Here is a 24672-nt window from a genome sequence, read left to right on the forward strand (position 1 = left end):
TTCTCAACTGATAGACACATCTTAATGGCCTCTCTCTTAGCCATGCAAAGGCCCAGCAGAAGCTTTGAAATGTATCCCCATAAATACTCTTTTATTTATTTATTTTTACATCTTTATTGGAGTATAATTGCTTTACAATGGTGTGTTAGTTTCTGCTTTATAACAAAGTGAATCAGTTATGCATATACATATGTTCCCATATCTCTTCCCTCTTGCGTCTCCCTCCCTCCCACCCTCCTTATCCCACCCCTCCACGCGGTCACAAAGCACCGAGCTGATCTCTCTGTGCTATGTGGCTGCTTCCCACTAGCTATCTACCTTATGTTTAGTAGTGTATATATGTCCATGACACTCTCTCGCTTTTTCACAGCCTACCCTTCCCCCTCCCCATATCCTCAAGTCCATTCTCTAGTAGGTCTGTGTGTTTATTCCTATCTTACCCCTAGGTTCTTCATGACATTTTTTTTCTTAGATTCCATATATATGTGTTAGCATATGGTATTTGTCTTTCTCTTTCTGACTTACTTCACTCTGTATGACAGACTCTAGGTCCATCCACCTCACTACAAATAACTGAATTTTGTTTCTTTTTATGGCTGAGTAATATTCCATTGTATACATGTGTCACATCTTCTTTATCCATTCATCCGATGATGGACACTTAGGTTGTTTCCATCTCTGGGCTATTGTAAATAGAGCTGCAATGAACATTTTGGTACATGACTCTTTTTGAATTATGGTTTTCTCAGGGTATATGCCCAGTGGTGGGATTGCTGGGTCATATGGTAGTTCTATTTGTAGTTTTTTAAGGAACCTCCATACTGTTCTCCATAGTGGCTGTACCAATTCACATTCCCATCAGCAGTGCAAGAGTGTTCCCTTTTCTCCACACCCTCTCCAGCATTTATTGTTTCTGGATTTTTTGGTGATGGCCATTCTGACCGGTGTGAGATGATATCTCATTGTAGTTTTGATTTGCATTTCTCTAATGATTAATGATGTTGAGCATCCTTTCATGTGTTTGTTGGCAGTCTGTATACTCCTTTAAACTAGCCAAGGGCCCTCCCTACCTCTGTCTGGAGTCAGGGAAAGACAAAGACAGCCCCCTTCTCTGCATATCCTGTCTCCTTAACTAAGCCCCTTAACAGGAAGAATGAGTTTTTTATGTTCTTTTGTCTCCCCAATAACACCTAAACTATATCTATACACAGAGAAGATGTTTAGAAAATTCCTGATAAATTGTGCTGAGCCAAGCGTTTGTTAGTTATTCTTCTAAACAATTGCAGTTGGCTTCCATTTAGGTTTTTTTTTTTCTTTTCTTTTCTATGAACATGTCTCATTTCCCTATTATCTGAAACCCTCTTAGGGCAGAGTCTGTGTCTATTCATTTATCTAGCCTGGAATGCCTGACACCAAACATGGAGGCTATTCTCAGCATGTGACTGCTGAATATGGGAAGCTTGACCTGGGGGAACACGTTGGATATAATGGACTCTCCAATGCCAAGTCCACCTCTGGATGGCAAGTCTGAGCCAATCCTGGTCATTCCATCAAATTCACCAGTGACTGGTTCAGGAGGCAGCATCAGACCCAAATCCAGCCAACGAGATGTGAATGGAAATCTACAGGGCCCTCTGGGAAGGTGTTCTCACTCCTAAGAGGAAGGCATAGGGAGAGATGGGCCCATCCTTCTTCTTCTGTCTGCTGTGTCTGGATGTGACAGCTGCTGGGATGTGACAGCTACAGCCATCATGTGACTCAAGGGGCCCAGGCTTGTGACGAAGCAGCTTCTGAGGGTGGTAGAGTGGAGAGACGGAAAGAATCAGTGTCCTTGACTTCATGAGGTTATTATACTAGGCATGAAGGGTCCCACCCCACCACCTGCAGCTCTGGACCTGGTTTCATAAAATAATGAATTTCTACATTTTAAAGCCAGTGTAAGTCAAAATTTCCTGCTACTTGCAGCTAAATGCATCTTAACTGATGAATCTGATGGTGAGCAGCTAGTTCCCCATACTAGCTAGCCTTGTAGAAATCCCCTAGCCCTGGCCGTTTCTCAGGTCCCCAAGAAGTCAAACAGTTTCACGGTCAAAGAACATAATCTATGTGTCCAGGATGCTAAAGGGTGTGGGATGAGTCTTAGTCCTCAGCTGACTGGGCCTCTCTCTGCCCGAACTCAGATTTTCTCTGGGTCTGCTTGTCATTTCCAAAGAGCCCCATTAATTGCTTGATTTGCATCTTGAAAACCTCTGATGACTCACAGCAGTGAATAACCAACCAAGGGAACTTGTTAGGGCTTCTCCCAAGTCCCAGCCATTCTATTTTTTTGATTCCTCCAGCCTGGGTGAACCCCAGAGCAAGGAAAGTATAGAATCAGTCCAAAAGAATGGGATCCCAGAAAGGACCCAGAAAGTCTAGGAATGACCTGTCCTGGCCCATGACACTGCCTTCCATGGAACTGGGCGGTGTGCTAACAGTGATTTTGCCTAGGACAGAAGCCCTGATGAATTCTAAAGGACACACCACAAGTCAAAGGGAAGCTCCCCAGGTGTGATAGACAGAGCTCTGGTTTTGCCATCTAAAGATCTGAGTTCCTTCCTACCTTGATCATTTTGTGTGCACTTAGGCTAAAGGCTTTCAAGTCTCAATTTCCTCACTGGTAAAACGAGGCAGTTGTTTCCCATCATCTTCCAGAACATTCCTGGGACTAATGTTCTCTACAGCCATGGGTATTTCTGAGTCAGTTAATCTTCCAGCAGGGTGTGGGGCAGCTTAACAAAGCCTGGCCAATGGGACGTCTGTCTGCCTCCCCATACAGAAACATTTTAATAAAACATCACCCCAATGCTGTTTTCTGAGCTCACTTGCACAATCAAACAGGGTTGGCAGGAGGAGATGGAGGAAAAGTGTGGACATCACCCTTCCATTGATTTCCAATCAACACCACCTCCTGTAACAGATGTTGAGGTTCAGATATCCCTGGCTGGTTAACAAAAACTTTGTCTCACACACAAAGAGTGGTATGAGGCTAGGGGGAGGGGGAATAACATTTTGGGTAGAAATGATAGAAACATTTTCAGCTCTGGAGGACTTTTAAATTGACTCATATCTTAAAAGCTATGTTATTTTACATCCACACTGAAAGGGTAATATCAAACTTATGAAATATTTACTAACTTGGCAGCATAAACAACAAGTCACCCCTTTTCCATTAAATATCTTTGTGAAAGATATTTTAGTAAAATACTGCAGCTTGCAATTTAATTACAATGAGTAATTAAAACTTAGAGCATAATCATTTTTGGCAAAAAGTCAGTTTTTGTTAAAATTTTAAGATAGAAAAAAGATGCATCTTACGATCATAATACTGTTAGTAATTAAGATAAATGCATCAATTATTAAAGATGCAAACATGTCAAGCAAGCATAACTAATTATTTGAGCATGTTAACAGTTGTTTAATGTTAACAAGCAGTGAATTATTAAAGACCCCATGTGTCACATCCTGGACTGCATAAAATATAATGTTCTGGAACGTTTTATGATTTTCAGGTTTTCCTTAGATCTTCTCCATCGGATTAGTCATAAAGTTAAGATAGCTTGCCTTTAAAATGTATTTCTAAAATAATTAGCTGTGATCAGGCTAGGAGAGGCCACGTCTCTGAGATGATGCAGCAGAGAAAAATAGAGCAGATTCAGAGACAAACTGCAGACCCAGCGCCGCATCTGCAGGGAAGTCTTATGGAATTGGGGGAAGTGTTTCCCACTGAAGGTCCAGCACAGGGGCAGAAACTGGAAAATACGGTGTTGGTGCCAAAAAGCAGGGGGAAGGCATAGCTCACGGGGAGCTTCTTTACATACACGTTGCAGCTGTGTATTTCTTCTTTTTTCTATTTAGAGATACACCTTCTTGAAAACAGCACTTCATGCAATCATATAATCAAGATGCCAATTAAGATACTTGTATAAATCACATGCAAAGCAATGCTTGGATTATTTTTGACTGTCAAACTGCAAATCAACGCCGGCAACATTCTCACAGGAATTCAACCAGTCCTGGGTATTGCCTTCCCCCAGACACAGAGCAGGGCCCTCAGGGAACCCATCTGTTTGCGGGCCTGGAGAATCAGTTGGGAAACATCTTACTGGGGCCTCTGAGCCCCAACATTCTGCACTAACTTGGCCCCTCACCCTCCACACTCGATGCTTCTAAATGGGGAAAAGAGAGCTTCCCCAGAAGCTGGCTGAGCCTCTGGGGCCTAAATAAGGCTCTCAGGGGGGCTGGGTGTGGACAGAGGCCGGGAGGAGCAGAAACGGGTAGTGGGGGAGGCTGCTAGTCCTGGCCTTGCCTCGGGCCCACAAAGGTGGCCGGGGCACGCCCATGTCATCTGAGGGCCATAGGAGCTGCCTTCTGTAAGCCCACTTTTTCCTTGTGCACAGAGACCGCCACCTTTCCTGTGCCACACAAATGTCGACAGCAGCCCACTCAGTTCCTGCTGAGCCCTCTGCCAGGCATGAGGGGTCAACAATGATGATGCTCGCAGTTTATCCAAGTGAAAGATGAAGAGCCAAACACAGGAGAAACTGGAAGGCAATGTCTGATCCTCCCGCTAAATAAGAAGCTTCTAAGGATTTCCACCTGTTCATCCTTCCACACATCCAATCACCATCCTCTCAACACTTACTGCACACAGACCGTTCCTCACACCATTCCAGGTACAGGAGTGAGAGAACTTCCTGGGAAGATAATGTTATGTTTACCCTTGAGACTCCATGGTGGAAGCCATAAGCTCAGCTGAAAGCCTGTTACAAATCTCATTGAAAGGGGGGCTTGTAGCTCAGGAACGACCAGGGTAGGAAATGGTCAGTCTCCAGCTGGCAGGAGAAACAGAAAGAACGTCGGGTACCCTTCCCTTTCCTTCAACAGGTGCCATGTGCTGAGTTAACTTTGCAAGGGTGCAGCATCTATTCACTCAGCCTTTTGCCCCATCACAGAGCACGAGGGGCCCCTCTTCCAGAACGGCCTCCTTTACCTCCATCAGCTGCTCTCAGAAAGGCCTTGAGCCCCGGCGCCCTCCACTACCTCCTGTTTCCAGCCAGGCTAACTGGCTGGTGTGCACCACATAGACACACAGCCTGCCTTTCCCCACCCCTGGCTCCCCACGCAGACACAAGTCTGGGAGCAACATTAGCAATTTCATATCCATAATTTTATGTTCTTTTTCTTAAGGGTCTCCAAACTGTTTAAGCTTCAGGTCCCCCAAACCTGGATTTTCTTCCAGACTAGCCAGGCTAAGCAGGGGCCTATTCCCACATCCTTTTGGCCCTCCCTCCCGTTCACAGTGTCCCTGGTCACAGCACAGGGAGAGCACAGCAGACATCACAGGATGACATCAGAGCGGTCCAGCCTGTCTTCCTCTCCCAAATCCTCACGCAGGTATCCTAGGACCAGGCCTTGCAGAGACTAGAATTGCCTCCTTTCTGGACCAAGGAACGCTAATGTCAGGAAGTAAATCCTCCTTTCCAGAAGGCCCTGTTCTGAGTGAGCGCTCATCTGCTCCTCTCACATGGCCTGGATTTGGGAAACAAAGAGCATTGGCCAGAGCTTGGAAAGAGAATCCTTAAAGGGGCACGGGTGGTCCAGGCTGAGCCTAAACTGAGAGGGCTGGTAGAGCTTGAGTCTTCCCTCATCCCCCAACAGGGGTTTCCAATTACCCATGTGATCTCCACACAAGTAAAGAGGAAAATGTTTCAACCTCAGTGCCTGGGGTCAGAGATAAAAAAGAACAAATGTTGAGCTTCCGCCAGCCCCACATGGCACCAGGGCTGAGCCCTGCAGAGGGATGGACGTTCTTCTCATTTTTTTATGAGAATCAGGTGAAGGAAATGGCTGAGGGGAATGCAGAACCCCTGGGCTCCTCTGGGCTTTGCAGACCTGCGAGGACGACGATACTCAGCGGGGATGGAAGATCAGAGGATACTGCGTTTTCTTGGGAGAGAAGAGAAAGCAGCAGTTGCAGGCAGGCCTGACTATGCAGAGTCCACGCAAGACACCCCTGGGGATGCCTGAGGCTCCTCCATCAGCTTCCCGCACTGCAGCTGACCCCACAGTCCCTCTCTCCGTATCCTGGGCACAAGGCAGCCAAGTGATTTGGCCAACAGAATATGAGGCAACGGGACATGTTTCTGAAGCACAGCTCTGAGGACAGCAGTGAAAGTGACAAGACCCCATTCAATGGTGGAGCTACAAGGTGGACGGAGCCTGGGTCCCCCCATGGAGGACAGTCTCCCAACACCTGGACTCCCTAGATGGCTCTATACGTGAAAAAGAAAAGTCTATTGTGTTGGTGTCGTTACATTTTGGGATCTGTTTGTAACAGAATTTTAGTCCGCCCTAATAGAGCAAGGCAGGAAGTATAGGTATTAATGTCATTGGGATATGATGATGGAAATTGTGTTAGGCTTTACTTGGAAAATGCAATACCCAGGAGAGGTTCCTTTGCGTGTATCGTGTCATCCAGTCGAGAGGGGCCACGTGTAAGACTGGTACCTCATGTCACTTCACTCCCACCTACGGTCATTCTCACTGACGTCTCTTTGTAGTGAAGAGTTTTTCCTTCGCTCAGCAGCCACTGGTGGCAGCTCTAGGTAAGAAGCAAATCCGAACTTAGTTAAAGGAAGCCCTAGCAAAGCTGGCAATTCTCCACTGTTGTTTCTATGAACCATTTAGAAAAGCCAGAGTGAGCGCCCTACTGGAGTTTGCGGCCACCTGAAACACTAAGAATGTGACCCCTGTTGGGCAGGACAGAGAGACCCTGGGAGCCTTGAACAGAGTTCTAAATCCTGGAGCTCCTGGCGCTCCAGATCCTGAAATTGTGGGTCTCCCATCTCAAGCTTGAGCACTCGCGGCTGAATTAGAGTGTACCGCTGGCGCCACGCCAAACGCATTCCTTCATGTGTCAGCCCTGAATCTCTTCATATGTTAGGGTGAGCTGCGTGTACACTAGTTTCTTCACTTCCAAGGCAGTTTCACCATCTGTTTCTATTATGGGAGTTTATGGCACAGAATACCTCAGACACCAGAGCCTCCATTTTTTTCCTGGCGTGCAATGAAAGCACTTTATTGAACAGAATGATTAAAAGGTAGGGGCCTCCTTAATTTTTCCCCATTTTCTTGGCACATTGTGGAATTCAGAAAGATTTTTACAGTTCATTTTATGAAGACGAAAGGTGATTTGAAAGAAAATTAAGAAATTATCGGGGAATGTAAATGTGGCTGAAATTCAGCTTTTAAAAATCCTTTAATCTCATCATGATTAACTGGATTTTTCATATTGTCTCCAAACTGCAGGTCCTTGAGAAGGCAAAATTGAAGCATATTCTAAAATTTGCAAATAACTCTGGGGTTTGATATCATGGAGGCTCCTGTGTCTCTGTATTTTAATGCTAAATTAAGACAGCTGTACCATGAGGCTTGGAGTAAAAGGGTTTTAAGGTATATTCTGCATCACATACACAGGTGATCAAACTATATAGCTTTGAAGGTAAAACAGGAAAGTGTTGAAATCCCACGTAAAAATCTCACATCTCAGGGTCTCTCTTGAGCATGAAATATGTCCGCTGTGCACATGTATACATATATACATGTGTGCATGCACACATTTTTCTGTGTTCTAAATAACCCAATGTGTTCTACAGAGCAGCTGTAGAGACAGTGTTCACTCCAGCCCTTTTTTCTGTCTATTTGTGGAAACCTGTTGTTAGGTCCTTAGAGGACATTAAAGTGGTTGATGATGACCTATGACATCTTTGAAACTGGTAGTAAGAAAAAGCCAGAAGAATTCTGTGACTTGCATGTGGAAGTGATAAGTGTATCACATAAAATCCCCAAGAAAGCTTCTCTTTGTCTGTGGAAAGGCATTTACATAGGTAACACATAGGACTTGAATACGAGATTCTTCATTATTGATCAAGAAAGGACCCTCACTTTTATGCTGTCCAGTAAATTTCTTCTTGCTTTAACTAGTCAAAGAAAACAATGATAAAGAAGGCAAAGACAGAGAGCCCACTAGACTACTAGACTCTTATAGTCTCGTCCTAATGTTTCCTCACTGATTTTCCTTATTAACATTTATTATGTAAAACCAAAGCCCACCTCCACGATATCACAATCAAGGCTAGCTTTAGTGTCAAAGCCTTGGTGCCGTCATGGTGCTAGCGCAGAGTGAGAGCAGAAACTGGCCGTGTAGCCGGAACACGCAGAGCTGCACACAAATGCCTCAGATGAACCCATTCTCCCATCAACACTTCTGGAAAGTTCTTGGTAGAGAGTCCACGTTAATCTCCCACTCTCCTTCTTCTTCTCTGAAAGTCCATTTACCTGACCTGCTCCATAATCCCAGGCTGTGCTGGGCATCAGCCAGTTCAGCCCCCTGCATCCCCTAGGGTGGGATCTTGCCATGGGCAGAACCGGATCCCACTGTTGCAGTCACTGCAGGCCTGCTCTCTGCGCCAAGCCCTTTGTGGGTATGGGGTGAGCCCCGGAGATGGAGAGCCCTCCAGGCACCCTTTCTTTGCTGGAGTAAAGACTCTAGTCCAAGGCAGCCATGCGTAGACAACAGAAGTCCATCCTCAGCGGGCAAAGGAACATGATGGGCTTCTTCAGAAGCTTCTGTCTACAGGGTGCTTTAGTTCCCCTACCCTGTACAGACCCCTCTAATAGAAAGTGTGGTTTAAGGAAAAAGCATGTCCTTGAGGACCAAAGATCAGACACAAGCACATGGCTGTTTATTGATCACTTTGGCCTAGACTCACTGTAAGAAGAAATGTGAAAAATGGCCACTTTGTACTTCCTGAGCCTAAACCACAAAACGATATCCTTGGCAAAGCCAGTGAGTTGGAACGCAATAGGCATTGCCAGGGCCATGCTAGATGTGTTGCTCCCCACAAAACCACCACATCACTGATTCAGGAATCTGCTGGGAATCTCACGGTTCTCTTCACAATGCAGAGCCTAGGGCTGTGTTGTCACGCTTCTTCCCAGCTGCCTGTCATTTCACCACCTATGAATTTGTCTCCTGAGTTTCTCCCAAGAGTCAAGATTAGCCAGAAAAGGACAGCTAGCCTATAGCAGAGCCTGAACAACAACAACAGCCTGAGGGTATAGACACACATTAGGACAAAGGACTAAAAGCGTCCTAATTATATTATAATGAAGGGTGGCAGAAAATTCTACCTCGAAATATCCCACTTTGGTGTAAGCATTACTCCCCTACTTGCCTAAGAGCAGGACATAAATTTACAAAGGTGTTCGTCCTCTTCTCTCTACCAGGAAGGACCAAGGTTAATCCCTGGACACAACTAAGGCCCTTATCAATGGAGAGAGCACCTCTGCATTTCCTAACCGGCTCCCCATAACTAACCTCTCCACACCTTTCTTTTGTCTTCAGCTGAAGATGGTATTTAAGACTGAGTTCTAATCCATGTCTGAGAGTTACTCATTTTCCCTGGGCATCTCCCATGTACACATGCGGTATACATGTTAATAAACTTCTGTTTCTTTTGCTCTTGCTAATATGTCTTTTGCTATGCGGGCAGCTGAGAACCTGGAAGGATACAGGGAAAATTATTTTTCCTCCCTTACAAGAGTATCCCCTGAGGTGCATGACAGTTACGGCCTCAGTCACCTGATGCAGTGATTCTTCACCTATTTCAAGATAAACTTCCCTGAAGCAGAATTATCACGAACTCCGCTGAAGGGGTTAAATTACATTGGCAGGTTTTCCTCTGCCTACCTGGTCCCCCAGAAGCATCAGGTAGCATTTGTCTCCTGGGATGTATTGAAGGATTTGACTCAGCCTAGCAGTGAGTCCCAGCGAGCACATGATCTTTGCCTACTCTAAGGTGCTATGTTAGGTGTCCTCACTCCTCATGGTTTTGTGGCCCACCCACGAAGGGAAGGGTTCCAAGTGTACTGGGAGCTCGAGGGGCACGGATACCAACTGATTCAGCAATACACATTTTCACTGGCCAGAAAGGTTACATCTGGTGTGGTAGGTAATTACATTAGGGGGTGTTCAAAAGGGAAATTTCAACCCCCTTCGTTCTGTGACTCTGCTGAGTTATCAGGAGGCAAAGGGCTGCAGAGAAGGGGCTTCTGTGGTGTCAGGTCACTCTGGAAGGCACACGACCAGCAGAGCATTGCAGCAGCATCCTCTCCTGTACCCCCAGCATGCCCCATTCTTCCCTTGACCCTAGGTTCGTCTCTCCATCTGCAACAAGTTCCCAGAGGACAGGACGTGTCAGAGACAACGCTTCATCCCCAAGCTTAGCACAGCACCAGACAAAATATATGTATTCCATAGATGTGTGAGAAGCAGGGCTTATCTCATTAACACACACTTCCTTTTTCACTTGTCTCATGGAACAATTCAATAAAGAGAGTAATTTAATGAGATCCAATTTACACACCACCCAGCTCTGACAATGATCATCATGGCCTGTGCCCCCCTATTCACACACCTCACCATCACCACCCCGGTGAACTCCTGTGACACACACAGATCCCAGGAAGTATTTCAGTTTGTATTTCCAAAAAATAGAAATCGATAAAAAATATTGATTTTCAGTTTAATCGATAAATATTTTCATTTGTATTTCTAAAAACAACATCCTCACACCTAAATAATGAGAATCGTTTCTTAACATCATCAAATATCCAGTCAGTTTTAAAACATTTAATAGACAATGGGGGATATGTTATTTACTTATTTGTTTGTAATTAGTTTATTCCATCTTTAATCTCTAAATTGTCTCTATTTTTTTCTCCCTATATTTTTTAATTGTTGAAGAAACCATGACATTTGTCCTAGAGACTTTTTTTACGCTGGATTTTGCTTTATGCTGAGTGAATCTCCAGTGTGTCCTTTAACATGTTTCTCTATTCCCTGTACTTCCTGTAAACTAGCACTTAGATCTAGAAGCTGGCTATAATTCAGGCGTTTTAGTTTCTTTTTTGCAAGACCATTGCAGAGGTGACCCTGGGTACGGCATATGATGCCCAGTTGTCTCTTTTCTTGTGGTGTTAGAAGCCATTAAAAATCATTGTCTGAATCTTCTTTTTTTTTTCAACACTGAAAATTCTGTCATTCTTTCTTCCTTGATTAGCTGTAATATTTCTATTAAGGCTAATTTTCTCTTATCAACTATTTGCCTGAAGTACAGTTCTTAAGGGAAAGGCAGGTTAAATGTTGGATTCTTTCTCTCTATTTGCCAATTTTCAGAATGAGTAGATTTTCAGGCCTCCAGAGGTGACCAATCTGATTTTTTTAAGCATCACAATGAACAATCCACTTCAGTTAGTATTCATATCAACACTGTCTGGTCATCAGAATTTGTCACATTTCTGGCCAGTAAAAGCCTCACATTGGCTCCTATGTTCTTTCACATGACCCCAGTCATCCTTGACAGTTTTCTTGCTTTCTGATATGACAAGATGTTCTAAGTTTGTCTTATACGGCTCTTGCCTTGTACAATCTTGAATCAGCCATTTTGGTGGAAAATGGTATTTAGAGACCACAGTCTGGTGGTAGAGATTCTCAGTACTACTGAGCTCATCATTGTATTCAGGGCTTTGCAGTGAACAGATAGGAGATAATTCTAGTTCCCCCAGAGAAAATATATTACAAATTCAAACTGACATTTTCAATTTCAAATTAGGTTTTAATTTTGATTTTATATTTGTATCTATTTTCTTATGATAATAACATTCTAATTGCATTAATATAATCACTTCACTGCTTTTTCTTAATACATACATGTCAGTGTGAGAGAGAGAGTGAGTTTCAAAATAGCAATACCAATGTTATTACCAACAGTATAATATTGAAAAGCATGTTTTCTGGGTTTGTGTGTGTTTCCTTAAGATACAAACCACTAAGAACTCTATTTTAAATTCAACTAAAGTAAATTTTCTCTGCAGATTACATAACCAACTTGACACACATTCAGTTTCATCTGTTTCATTTTGCTCTTGGTTTTTAGGAACTGCTTTTTTATTTTGAGTAAGTTGTGTTTGATAATTATGTAAAATATTTATCTGGCTCCAAAATCAATTTTTCAGACAAGTCTAGCTTCTATCTCTTTCCCTTCCACTCTTTTTCTTCCCTCCTCTTATAACTATACCTATGGCTTGTAACTTCACTTATTTAATATGCAATCTATATTAGTATCCCCCTCCTCTTAAATATAGCATACCATATGCATTTTTTCTCTCTCTTGCTTTGTTTTACAAAACTGTAAATCATGGAGATCATCCATCACAGTATATGGAGATATACCTGAATCTTTTTTACAGCTGTAGAGTACTTCTTCTTGACATCCACCTCATTCTTAAGTACCAAGAAAGCCATCTAGAATGAAAAGTTACAAATCATGAAGTGTATACAAGAGTCAGCCTTGTTGGTCGCATATTTAGATGAGGAAAGTTGAAACAAGTCTAGAGGTGGTCGTGATAGAAATAATAAACCAATTATTATTACTATTATGTACCAATTGCTTACTCTGTGCCTGGAACTAGGGTGAGTACTTTGCATCTATCACCTCGTATACTTTGATTTCTTGAAATATTTCACAACTTATAAATGAACCATGAGAAACATACCTTCTGCCACGTGGATTTAGCAGCCTATGGACACTACATCAATGTTCCAAGTCCAAATGATCCTTTTTTCCGTGATACCCAACACAGCCAAACTTTCCCAAGCATTTCTGTAAACTTACCTAGTAAATTCTAAGCCAGGATTTCACTGGAATTTAGGACTCTCTGAAACTTTTTGTGAAGCCTTGGAAAAATCAAGGGACCATAAAAATTCCCAACTGAAGGCACTTAACTCAAAATGGCCCTTGGTGAGTGATGAGCACAGTTAGAGTATCACTGAAAACAGGTGCTGATAAGCCTGGGCAAGGTCAAGTTTCACCAAGACACTTCAGCATGCTCAGACAGGAGTTGATGTGTTGCAGCCGCTGATTCCAAGCTGTGCTAGTGCGTGGTATCGACCCCACGCCACCCCCACGTACCCTCTCTGTTCAGTGTCCTTAGTGTGGCCCACTGTGCACCTGAGATGACTTGAGGTGAGTCTGTCTGATGCTGCCTAACAGGTATTTTGCATTTTTCCACTTCATGTTTATAGCCAGCAAGTCACGGTTCCAGTGCAAATGGGAGTTCTATAAAAGTCAATTTTCAGCTATGGTTATACCTATAGTATAAGTGTTTGGACTCCATGCCCTGACACTGGGAGCAATGAACATACTTCGCCACAGACTCCCCACAGACAGTCCCATAAGGGTGAATGTAAGTGGCTCCCTGTGGGGGCCCCACTGGCATTCCCAGTCAGGCAACTTCTGCCATCTTTAAAAATGCACCGGGACCCCACAGTTTTGCAAAGGACTTTTAGAGACAGTACTCTAGTAGGTACTTGCGCCTCTTGATTACTGGAGTCAACTGCAGCTCATATTTTTGAGCTCTGCTGGGCACCATGACTATTCCTACCAACACCTGAGATATCTGCACTAAATCCTGCCATAGGAACGCCTCCCAGCTTATGAATCCTGGGAAGAAGGTGGTAGACGTTGATTTCTGCGGAATGCCCTTGGGCACTCACCCTGAACTGAGGGTTTGCTCATGCCTCAGAGGAGGGCAGACCATTCCATTGTCAAGATGTACCCAGGGGTGGCTTTGCCAAGACTACAGTTTTTCAACTCTCTTTTGGACTCCCGTCCTTGTCACAAAGATGTTGTGTACAAACAGGGCCCTGAGGTTTTCAACAACAATCTTTGGGCTGGCTCCACTGCAAATGGTGAAATAAATGAGCACAGACACTCAACATCCGTGAGGACCATGGCACCACATGGGCTGCTGGCTCAGGTTGCAATGTGATGCAGACTCAAGGACAAGAGAGCATCCTATTGAAGAGACCCAGATGCAACAAGGATGCTATCACACCCAAAACCACCTTATCTGGACCTCACAGCAACCTTGCATGTGGGGATGTTAGGGTGATGTGCTCAGAATGTGAACTTGAGTTTGAATCCTGCTCTGCCACTTCCTGTCTGAGCTGGGGCAGGTCACTAGGCATCCCTAGCCCTGGTTCCTTCACGTACAATGGAGATAACAGTGAGAGTACCTACTTCACAGGGTTGTAAACGAGGAAATTCACCAAAGAGCTCAGTGGTGTGCCTGGCATAACAGCAGTGCTCCCCAGTGTTGCTGAGCAACACGTACCTGGATATATGGCTATATATGCCCCCGGGAGTTTGGGGTGGGGATGGTATTTTCTATTCCCATAAAGTACTGATGTGAGGAATTTTCTGCCCTTGCCTATCATATTTCCAAGACAATGCTAGCTTACTTCCTTCCCAACTCACATCTTCAAATCCTTGGTTCCCAAGCAGACCAGCTCTGCTCTAGAAAAAGTCTTGAGTAAAACAAGCATATTCCCATCTTCTGTCAAAATACATTACATTTTCTTTGAGGAGTAAGAGGCTAACCCTTACTTTTTAAAGTGAATCATATTGAAATTAGGGCCTGAAACTTAGGGCATTAATGTCAAATACATCTCCTTTCCCATGATTCCAAAACACTAGCGCAAGCCTGGGGAGGACCGTGATCCCCATACCAGGTGTTGCGGGGTCCCCATGCACAGCCCCTCAGTGGATGAAGTGAGCAGAAGCTCGATTTTAATTTATGGGGTTATACGTATGAGTCACACCTTATGCCATTCTCCTTTGTTTCTTGCTAAAGGACGAATGCATATTTTTTAAATGTCTTGCTAGCCACATTTGGCCAGCACAAGGAAACCAAACACAGAGAGGAACGGGATGACGAATAAGGGCAAAGACAGACCCTCAGGTTTCATTTCTAGCTCAGATTTAGAAACAAATTCAAGGATTTTATTCATAGTGAGACTCCACTCCAGTCATGGCACTACAAAGCATTTTCTGGTCTGTATGTTCAGACTGAAAATCTTCCCCCGAATCTCACCTGGAGAGCAGACCTCCAACCAGCTGATTTATGTTAGTGTTTGACCAGACACAAGCTGTCATTTCCCGTTTTCTGGCGGGAGTGGAAAGTGGGCTGGTCCTGGGATTAGCTGTACCTAGTCGACGGTAACCTTTCACTGTCCACCTACCGCTTCTGCATTTGCACATATAACCACTAGGCAGCCCCCACCCCGGATCTTATCCATTCATTACCCATCGCCATCCTGAGAAGCACCACTCAGACGTCAGGGTCCTAAGAGTTAAATCGCCAACCCCTCCACTGGAGCCCTTCTCTTCTGCTCTCCCTGGGCTGGCTCCCTGTGATTTATGGAGGGCTCCATCCCTGAAGGGAACTGACTGTCACTCTCATTTTCTTGTGTTTCCCCCCCCTCACGGCCAAGGTCATGAGAGAGGGGGCCCCTCCAAGTTTTCTGCACTCGTCGTCCTCCACCCTTACTCCAGTGCGGCCTCATGAATCATCCCGTCTTCACATTGAACTCCTGACGCTTCCCTAGCACCAAACTGCCCGACTTCCGCAATTTTTCTTCATTCTCACTAACAATTTGGTAATGAAATATTGATTTTTAGTTAGATTCAAATAGATGTTATTAAGTTTGCATTGATAAATCGTTCCCTTTCTCAGGCTGGAAGTACCTCAGTCAAATTCTAACTGCGCTTTCATACCTGGTGATGTATTAATCTGACGTGTCTGTCAGCCAGGCTGCCGGGGCCCGAGCTGGGGGCACCAACCTAATTGCTGTTACCTCACATGGAGGGTAGAGCTCTAGCTGGTGCGTTGTAAGGGTTTTAGCCCTAAGACCCAAGGCATGGGCACATTTCCTCTGGGGTTCCTACTTTTTAAAACTGTTTCATTTTTTAACAGAAATTAGCCTTATATGGGATGAAGAGGTGGCCCATTAAATTTCATTTCCCCTCCGTGCTTTTTGTCAGTTAAATATCCAGGCCATATTATAAAATATTGAACCATCTAATGAGGGTGTGCCATTCCCTTCCTAAGATTGTTGGAGCAGATCTAAACACTCACGGGCACAGGGCAGAAGCTGTAGCATCCTCCAGCTTTGTGCAAGTCACCTGGGGAGGGTCTGCAGTGGGCGTGGAGGCCCACCTTCAACCACAAGCTGTTGAATGACCTGTGTGGGCAGGTAGGTAATGAACCATGGTTCCACTGGCTCAGCACTCACCCATGTTGTCACTTTCCCTGCCCCTCCCACATCCCTCCACATCTCTCCAGCCCTCCTCCCACAAATGTCACTCAGATCCAACAGCTCTCTCCTAGAGGATGCCCAGATCTATGAAGCAAATCACCTGGAATTCACAGCCCACAAGGACCTCCTCGGAGGCCAGCCCTGGGACATTTGCCACTCTAGGGAGTGTGGCTCTTTACTCTGGTAAGGCCTCCCCCTCCCTCCCTGGTCACTCCGTCTTGATTGAAAAGAATCACTTGATTCAAGCTGAGCTAATTATCGATTCTCCATCCTGGTCTAAGTAATTGTTCAGAGTAGGCACAAGACCTAAGATAAGCCAGGCAACGTTCTCTCCAGAATGGTTTCAAACTGGAACACGGGGAAGAATCCTCTTCTCTCTTGTTCAAAACAAGAGCATGGGCCTGGAAACACCAAAGGCACGTCCCCCAACCCTGTGTGGAAGAAGCCAGCTGCTGCTGGTCAAGAGGAAGGTTGACCCTAGTCCCAGGGTCTCCAACCACACCACTTCCTTTCCTGACTGAGCACCAAATTTGGCTCTGGTTTGTCTTATTTGCATTCAGGACCCCAAGTACGTGCCCCAGTACCTTCTTCTCCCCAGGCCAGATTAATCTTCCCAAGGCCAACTCTGACATCACACTTCTGGACACACTCTCCAGTGGTTTCCCACTACCCATCGCATAATGTCGCAGGTCCTTAGACAAACATTCTAGCTTCTCCATGACTTTCTCAACCCACCACTCCCCACAGGCAGCTCTTGGCTCAAGGTAAGCACGTACTTTCCTCATTTCTCCAATTCTGCGTGTTTTCTTGGGCTGTTTTCTATTCTTAGAGTGACTCCATCTCTGCATCACTGATCGCTCTTCGTTCTCCTTCTAGATGACTTCCCTAGGCCTGAGCTGCAAGCCCTTCTCCCTCTACACCCATCTCCCATTATAAGTTATCTCAGGAATTACCTTCTCTGCTAGACAGGAAGCCTGCAGAGTGATGACCTATACATGACCCAACTTTTAATTGCCAGTGCCTTGCACTGTGCCCATGAATGTAGTAGATCACTGAATATAAATATGTGTTGCATTAAATTATTAATTTGTTTATGCATTCATTCTCTTCTTAGCAAAGTCCTATTTATTCTTCAAGGCCAACATTAAACACTACCCCCTCCTCTGAGGCTTCTTGGGTTTCTTCCATCAATTCTGAGATTAATTCTAATCTCTCACTTCCTTGTGTCCCCACCTCATATTGTTTTCAACTTCTAATTAGCGTGTATTAATGTGTGCCTTTGTATGCCCTCTTTTAACAAGAACTTTTGAGTATTTACTTCCTTAAATTGATAGTAGTTCCTAAGGTATCTCTTTTCCAGTCTTGACTGTAAGCCCCTTAAGGACAAAAATCAGATTTGTTTTCTTAACAAGTAGATCAAGTCTTGAAAAGAGCTGAGTAAATGTTTGTCAAATTGATTTAAATAGAATGAATTTAATTGAAATCAATAGATGAGAAAGATGACGGACCACCTTTGAGCCATAGGTATTTGTCTCATGCCAGCTGCAAATGATAAGAATACTGAAAATCAAGTTGGTTTAAGCAAAAAAAAAGAGAATTTGGACTTCCCTGGTGGTCCAGTGGTTAAGACTCCATGCTTCCAGTGCAGGGGGCTCAGGCTTGATCCATGGTCGGGGAACTAAGATCCCTCATGCTGCACAGCATGGCCAAAAAAAAAAAGAGAGAGAGAGAGAGCATTTGAAAGCTCATCTGAGTCCAGGACTAGATCTGGCCTCAGGCCCTGCTGGACCCTTGATCCCAAATAATGTCATCCGACTCTGTCTGTCTCCATCTCTCCCTCTGTCTCCCTCTGCATTGGCTCCATTCTCAGGTAGGCCTTTTCCTCATGGTGCCAAGATGGCTGCCAGAAGTTCCAGGCTTACATCCACTCCTTTCAGTAACTGGAGGAGAGATGACTTCTCTCTTTCAAGTGTTTCTCCCTAAAAGGACTTAGATGTTCTGATTGGCTTGGCTTAGGTCATGTGACCATCATTTGAACTAGTCCAGTTGAACCACATGAACTGAAAGGGGAAGGAGTGCTCTCTAGAGTAAAGGAGGTACTGATGCCAAAAGAAGGGGTATGGATGCTGAGTAGGCAACTTCATCTCATTCCCTGAAGGAGCTGGCCTGATGCTCACAAGGGCACAACCCTGGTACCTCTCCAATTCACCAAGCACGGTTGCTTCCTTGGATGAGAACAGGAGACACTTGTAGGAGACACAGGCCTTTTCAACATACCCTATCTGGGTCTGTAAAGAGACTGTAAAGAATGGCCTAGCATAAGGAAGGAGTGGTCTCCCTCCTACCTGCCAGGAGCAGGGAAAATGGGATGAGACCAAGGCCACCATCCTCAAGCCAGAAATGGAAATCAGGTACCTGCTCCTTCAGACTTCTTCAGAACTTCTTGGTCTGAGTTTTAGCTCTGTCCAGCTTTACAGAGCCGTTGCAGGCTGAGGAAGGCCGTGTTCCAGATGTGTGAATGCCAGAGGTGGATAGTACCAGTAGATTTCAGGCTGGGAGATGCAGTGTCAACACAGGTCCCAGTTCCTGGTGGCAGGATTGACCCCAAGTCAGCCTAGAAAGGTCTGATGTCTAGACCCTTTTCCTCAATGTGGACAGTTTGGAGACAGAGAAAATGGCACCACCCAATGGCCAGAAGCCTTAGACAGCGCAGGAGAGCTGGATCCAGGCACTGCCATTCAGCCATCCACCTTCTGCTTCCAATTTCTTCCATTCAGTATCACCGAGGAAAACAAAAGGAACAGGTAAATTTATAACTGGTATTATTGTGCCCCCACCACCCCCTCACCTCTGCCAACACCATCCAGAAGACAAAGAAAGTGCATTTGGGAGCCTCTTCCTTCTCCACTAGCTGCAGCCCATCCTCCACCTGAACTTCTGAGTCAGGCCTGTGCCAGTTATTCCGAGAGGAGCCGGGCCTCTGCAGCTTCCACAGCCCGAGGGCCCGTGAGCCCCGCTGCTCTCACCTGCTCTCAGGCCGAGGTGGAGCCGGATGGGAAGGGAGGGAAAAGCCTCCCGTTGGCCCCTGCTGTTTGGGTTTCCCTCTCACGGCCACAATGAGTGCGGCTTAGATCTGATTGATTTTATCTGTGAAATGAGCTGAAAATCCCTCCCAGCGAGAAGTGCTCATCTCCTTCCACAGCCCAGACATTCCAGATAAATCAGATTGCCCACCACACAGAGCACGCATAGGCTGAGGGCTGGGGCAGAGCAGAGCAGAGGGTGGGAAGGTGGGAAGGTGGCTCAGGGTCCCGACCGGCGGTGTGGAGCCTGGAAGTGCAGGAGGCTGGTGCTCTCTGCTATCCGGTCAGAACTGTCTCATCTTCAAACACCAGCTACCATCCTTTCAGTTTCTACAAAAATAAATCCTGAGACAAGGAAATGGGGCAAGGCGTTGACTTGGGAGGTGATCCCAGAGGGTAGAGATGTAGGGAACAGAGCCAGGGAAGAGAAGAAATCCAACAAAGTGTGAGTTCTGGGGAAGCTTTCCTCCGTGGACACTCAGAGCCAATCCCACCAGGCATGCTCTAAGAGGCATGCATTGAGATTGTCCCACTGGGGGACGAGGCCCTGTGGTATTTATCCACTATGTCCTGTCCTTTATTCCTAGGCTGTTCTACAGCTCTGCACATTTGGCCTGCCCTGGGCCTGGGTCACTGTGCTCCCTTAGCCAGAGAATGCCCTCCACGGGCGACACAGGAAGCCATCAGCGTGCAGAGGGAGTGTCTGCTAGTGATGTCCATGGCAAGCCTGGGCGTCATAACGCCAGGCCAGAGGGGTCGGCTCCCTCTACCTCCTCAGCATGCCTCTCCCTTCTACCCACATCCTCTACAACCACTGAGATCCTCTTCCATGAGGTCTGCATGTCCACATTCACCTCAGGAAGGTTTTCCCAGTTCCTCTACCCAGAGGCAGGACATCCCTCTTTCCTAATGAAGAGACAGATGCATGGGCACACCTGGAGGGGCAGAGAGGGACACAGCTTTGGGGTCAGGATGTGAGCAGGTGGAGGGGAAGCTCATTCCCTGCACCAAGGGCCGGGGCTGCCTCCTCTCCTCCCTCCCCATCCTCCACAGGCCCTGTGCCTCGGCCTTCCATGTCTCACAGAACATTAATGAGAATTATTATCATTCCTCTCTTCATCGAAAGAGACTCTGGCGCAGTCGGTTGTCTAAGAGTCACCGATGAAGCTGACGTGAAAAATTCAGTAATTGGTTGCCAATATCCAATTACTCTGGGGTAATGTGAAAGTGATGGGGAAGCCAGCCAAGAGGCCGTGGCCTGGGACAGTCGGGCCCACGAGACAGGCCACGTGTGCAGGATTAGAGAGCAGATGGGGGGCACAGGGAGCCCCCTCCTCAGATTCCTCCCCTGGCTGGCCCTTCACTAGGAGAGCCTTTCCTTGGAGTTGTAAGGCTGCTCAGTCTCTGCCAGAGGCCACCAAGGAAATGGACCTGCCAGAGTAAGGGGAGAGAGAGTGGAGAGTGTTACGCCAGGGCCTCGGAGACCTGGGTCCCAGCTCCCCAGCCGGGGGCCAGAGGCCTCACTCCAGCAAGTCATGACAGCTCCCAGCAAGGCATGGAGTGGGAGCCCATCCCTGCCTGCTTTCACCCCGGGCTGTTAACTAGGTGTGAGGAAATCACCGATGAGAAGACGTTTGCAAACTGAAGTGATGAAGGATTGAGGGTAAGGATGCGGCTCCTTTTTAGGCAAGATCTCAAAAGCTCAGGCCTGGGAGAATGGCCTCTGGGAACCTGGGAACAGGAGGAGAGGATGCACGGAACACACTCAGTAAATGCTTTTTTAAGCAGTTACAAGGGATCCCCCCCACATACCCTAGCAACTTGCCAGACTCCTAAACCATCTCCCGAGGGTGGTCGCCCCAGCCTAGGGGAGGTAGCTCAGAGCTGTGATGCCCACGTCCAGGTCAGGGGTGAGGTCAGGGGCCGGGCAAGATGAGGATGCACCCTTCTGTTGTCCTGCACTGCATCATGTCTGCAAATAAATGGAATAATTCAGTTTCCAGGACTCTTAACCTTTTCACTTGGCATAAATTGTGATCACCCAAATAAATACAGGCAAATCACATTAAAAACATATATATACGAAGCTCATTTATTCAAGACATTTTCCAACTCTGAAAAATACCTGTATCTTACCAAGAGGGAAAAAAAAAAATTACAAGCTCTGTTCAGAGCTGCACGCATCCATTCCTGTCTCTGTTGGCGGCAGATGGGGGTGTTTGATTCTCCATGGCCCTGACGATCTAATGTCCCACCTCAAACAGGTCAAAGTTCAAAGAAACCGTTTTTCCTCCACCCAAAATTGGCGGAGAGAGGATGAGATGTATGAGCACATCGTAATGTGGGGCCAGGAATGTTTGAGCAATAACCAATTGCGAATTGTATCTTACCAAGTTAAGAGTCAGATGGAGGGGGCTGTGGCTGAATATTTTATCAAAGCAATTTAATAAGAATGTGAACGACCATAAACCTTTAAAGAGAGGTTTTCGAGCATCCTAGAGAGCTTCACCTCCCAGGCAGCACTGGAAATGTGTTCCTCCATTTAAAAAGAGGCAGGGTTCGAGTGAGGCAGAGGCCTGGGGCCACAGCTTCCAGAAGGGTGCCCTCTCGGTGCTGGCAGTACCCCTGAGCCTTAGCCCCAAGCCAGGACCGCATTCCTCCTGGGACCTGATTCACCAGGACGTGGGATCCGCAGGTTTAGGGGCCTGGGCCACGGCTCTCCTTCGGGCACAGTGCCTCTGCTGAGACTGTGGCTTCCCATCCATCACAGCTGGCTCGTTCAGGTTATAGAGAGGTCAGGCCTCACAAGAGGGCCACATAGAAGACAGGCCAGGGCCCAGCCTGAGGAAGCGGACTCTTTGGCCCTCAGCCCTTCAGAGTCCAGGCTTCCTCCTCCGTGAGCCTCTACAGATGCTGTCCTAGGCAGGCGTCCCATATTTCTGAGAGCAGAGCAGAAATATTGCTGCAAAATACTATTCCCTGATGCATGTCAGTTCTGAGAGGACACAGAAGTCACATTTAAAAGGTGTGGGGAGGCTGAAAGAACAGGTGACAGCCCCCAGGGCAGGCTTCCTCTTTGCCCCTGTGCCTTGTTCATGCCCGCCTCGGTTCCCAGGGAGAAGGATCGCACAGGTATGTTTGCACTTTCCCCACCTGAAGTACATTGCAATTTATAAAGACCTTTCACTCCTGCTAACTCCAGGTACTCACAACAATGCCTCAGAGGAAGACAAGGCCGGCAGGTAGGAAGCTCACTCATCCCCTCTCACAGGTGAGATAGCGGGCCCGTGCAGGGGACTGCCCAAGGTCACAGTCCCAGAGCTGGGTCTGGAACCCAAGGGGGGATGGAAGACAAGATCAGCACACGGTGTGCATGAAGGGGCTGCGTGTATCTGAGGGCTTGGAGAGGCACGTTCCCTGCAAATGGCTGAGAGATGACGTCCTTGTGGATGGACCTGGGTGGTAGTGGCCCAGGTGACAGAGAGCCCTCCAATGGGTCTCTGCTTGTCGTTTTGGGACCAGCATTGCACTTGTACCAGGACTTCGCTAGGGGGTCAGCCTGGGGCTGAGCTCAGGGAGACAGAGGGCTGGTGGTCACCCTGTGACTGGGGGAGACTCTGAGATGGGCCTCGAGCTGGGGTCAGCCTGTGGCTGGAATAAGAGAGACCTGGAGGCCGGCATGTGTGTCAGTCTGCCCAGGAGTAGAAACTATTTTGTAATCTGTGGCTCAGAGGGGAAAACGATTTTAGCACGATGTCTTCAACTGTAGCTCATCAAGGACACACGCTCTCCACTATGCTCACCAACCAGTAGAGCATTCAGGGAGTTCGTGCCCAGGTAAGGAAAACAGAGAAGTCCCCCCAGCTTTCCACCTGACGGGTGGCTGTGAGGATGCAACTAAGTAATCCTTGTAAAAGCCCAACAAAGCGCCTACAGCTGCTGGTCGCCGTCAGATTATTTTCAGCTCTTTTATAACTTCTAAAAAGTCCAGCTCAGGGGGGACAGTAGTTGGCTGGGATGATGGGTGGGTGAGGTAGGAAGTCCTAGGGATCCCTGCAAAATTGCCTCTGCTCCATGCAAAAACAGAGCTTGTGCCCCAGCAGGGACATCAAACCTGAGAATATCCTTCCCAGTGTATTCTTTTTTTTTTTTTTTTTTTTTTTTTGCAGTACGTGGGCCTCTCACTGTTGTGGCCTCTCCCGTTGCAGAGCACAGGCTCCGGACACGCAGGCTCAGCGGCCATGGCTCACGGGCCCAGCTGCTCCGCGGCGTGTGAGATCTTCCCAGACCGGGGCACGAACCCGTGTCCCCTGCATCGGCAGGCGGACTCTCAACCACTGCTCCACTAGGGAAGCCCCTCCGGTATATTCTTGAACGCTTTACTCATCCTCCCGCCCCAGAGATGGACAATTTCAGCATCAGCACTGAGGGAGTCCTATTTTGCCAAGATCACCCTTCACGGAGCTACTGTCTTCACAGACCCCACCACGCCAGCTGCACCTGCCGGGGCCCTGCCAGCAACCCATGTGATGGGGAACAGCCTTACCTTTGGGCATTAATTACGCTTGATTTCAGCTTCGGCTGAGTGATCACTCATCTTTCTCTAAGCCCCCATTTCTCCCAGAGCATTTCTTGATGTTATTAGAGCTGTCTATAAAATATGAATCCCAATTCCATGATAGTCATAAAAGCCATAAAATTCTATGTCCGCCATGAAAATATTACAGGATTTATTTTTGTGTAAAGTACATATTAAATCTTAGCACTAGAATAGGAGTATGGCTCTTCAACATCGTGAACTTTTAATAACACACACTTTGCCTTAAATTGGTATTATTTTAGGTTTCTTTCTTCGTTTTACAGTAGCCCCCAGTTCAAAATAGGATCAGAAAATAGTCCTGGTATTATTTATATGTTAGAGTTAGTATTCATGGTAGCTTACACTTTTCTCCCTCCTTATGGTGTTCATTTTGTTTTATATATGACACAGCTTGCACGTTTGACTTGTTTTTGTTTTTGCCAGGTGCCTTTGGAGAAATATCAGGTGATTAACCAAGCCCTCTGACAATGGGTACGATGCTGCCATCCCCAGGGTCACAGGGTGGGTCTGCATAAATCCACACAAGTAATTGTGTGGCTGGAATGGAGAGGGAGGGAACGGATTCGAAATGGGGTAGAGAAAGAGGAGCAAATATTGAGAATATCTCTTTCCTTTTTCCAAAGCCCCTAAGCTAATCCTTAAGGATTTACCAACTTTCCAGAGTCTGCCAGTCAGCTAGACATTGATGGGGCACACAGAAGGAAGAGGCTCATTCGAGAGATGAG

This window comes from Phocoena phocoena, chromosome 20 (genome assembly GCF_963924675.1).
Source record: "Phocoena phocoena chromosome 20, mPhoPho1.1, whole genome shotgun sequence".
In the NCBI taxonomy this organism is placed as follows: domain Eukaryota; kingdom Metazoa; phylum Chordata; class Mammalia; order Artiodactyla; family Phocoenidae; genus Phocoena; species Phocoena phocoena.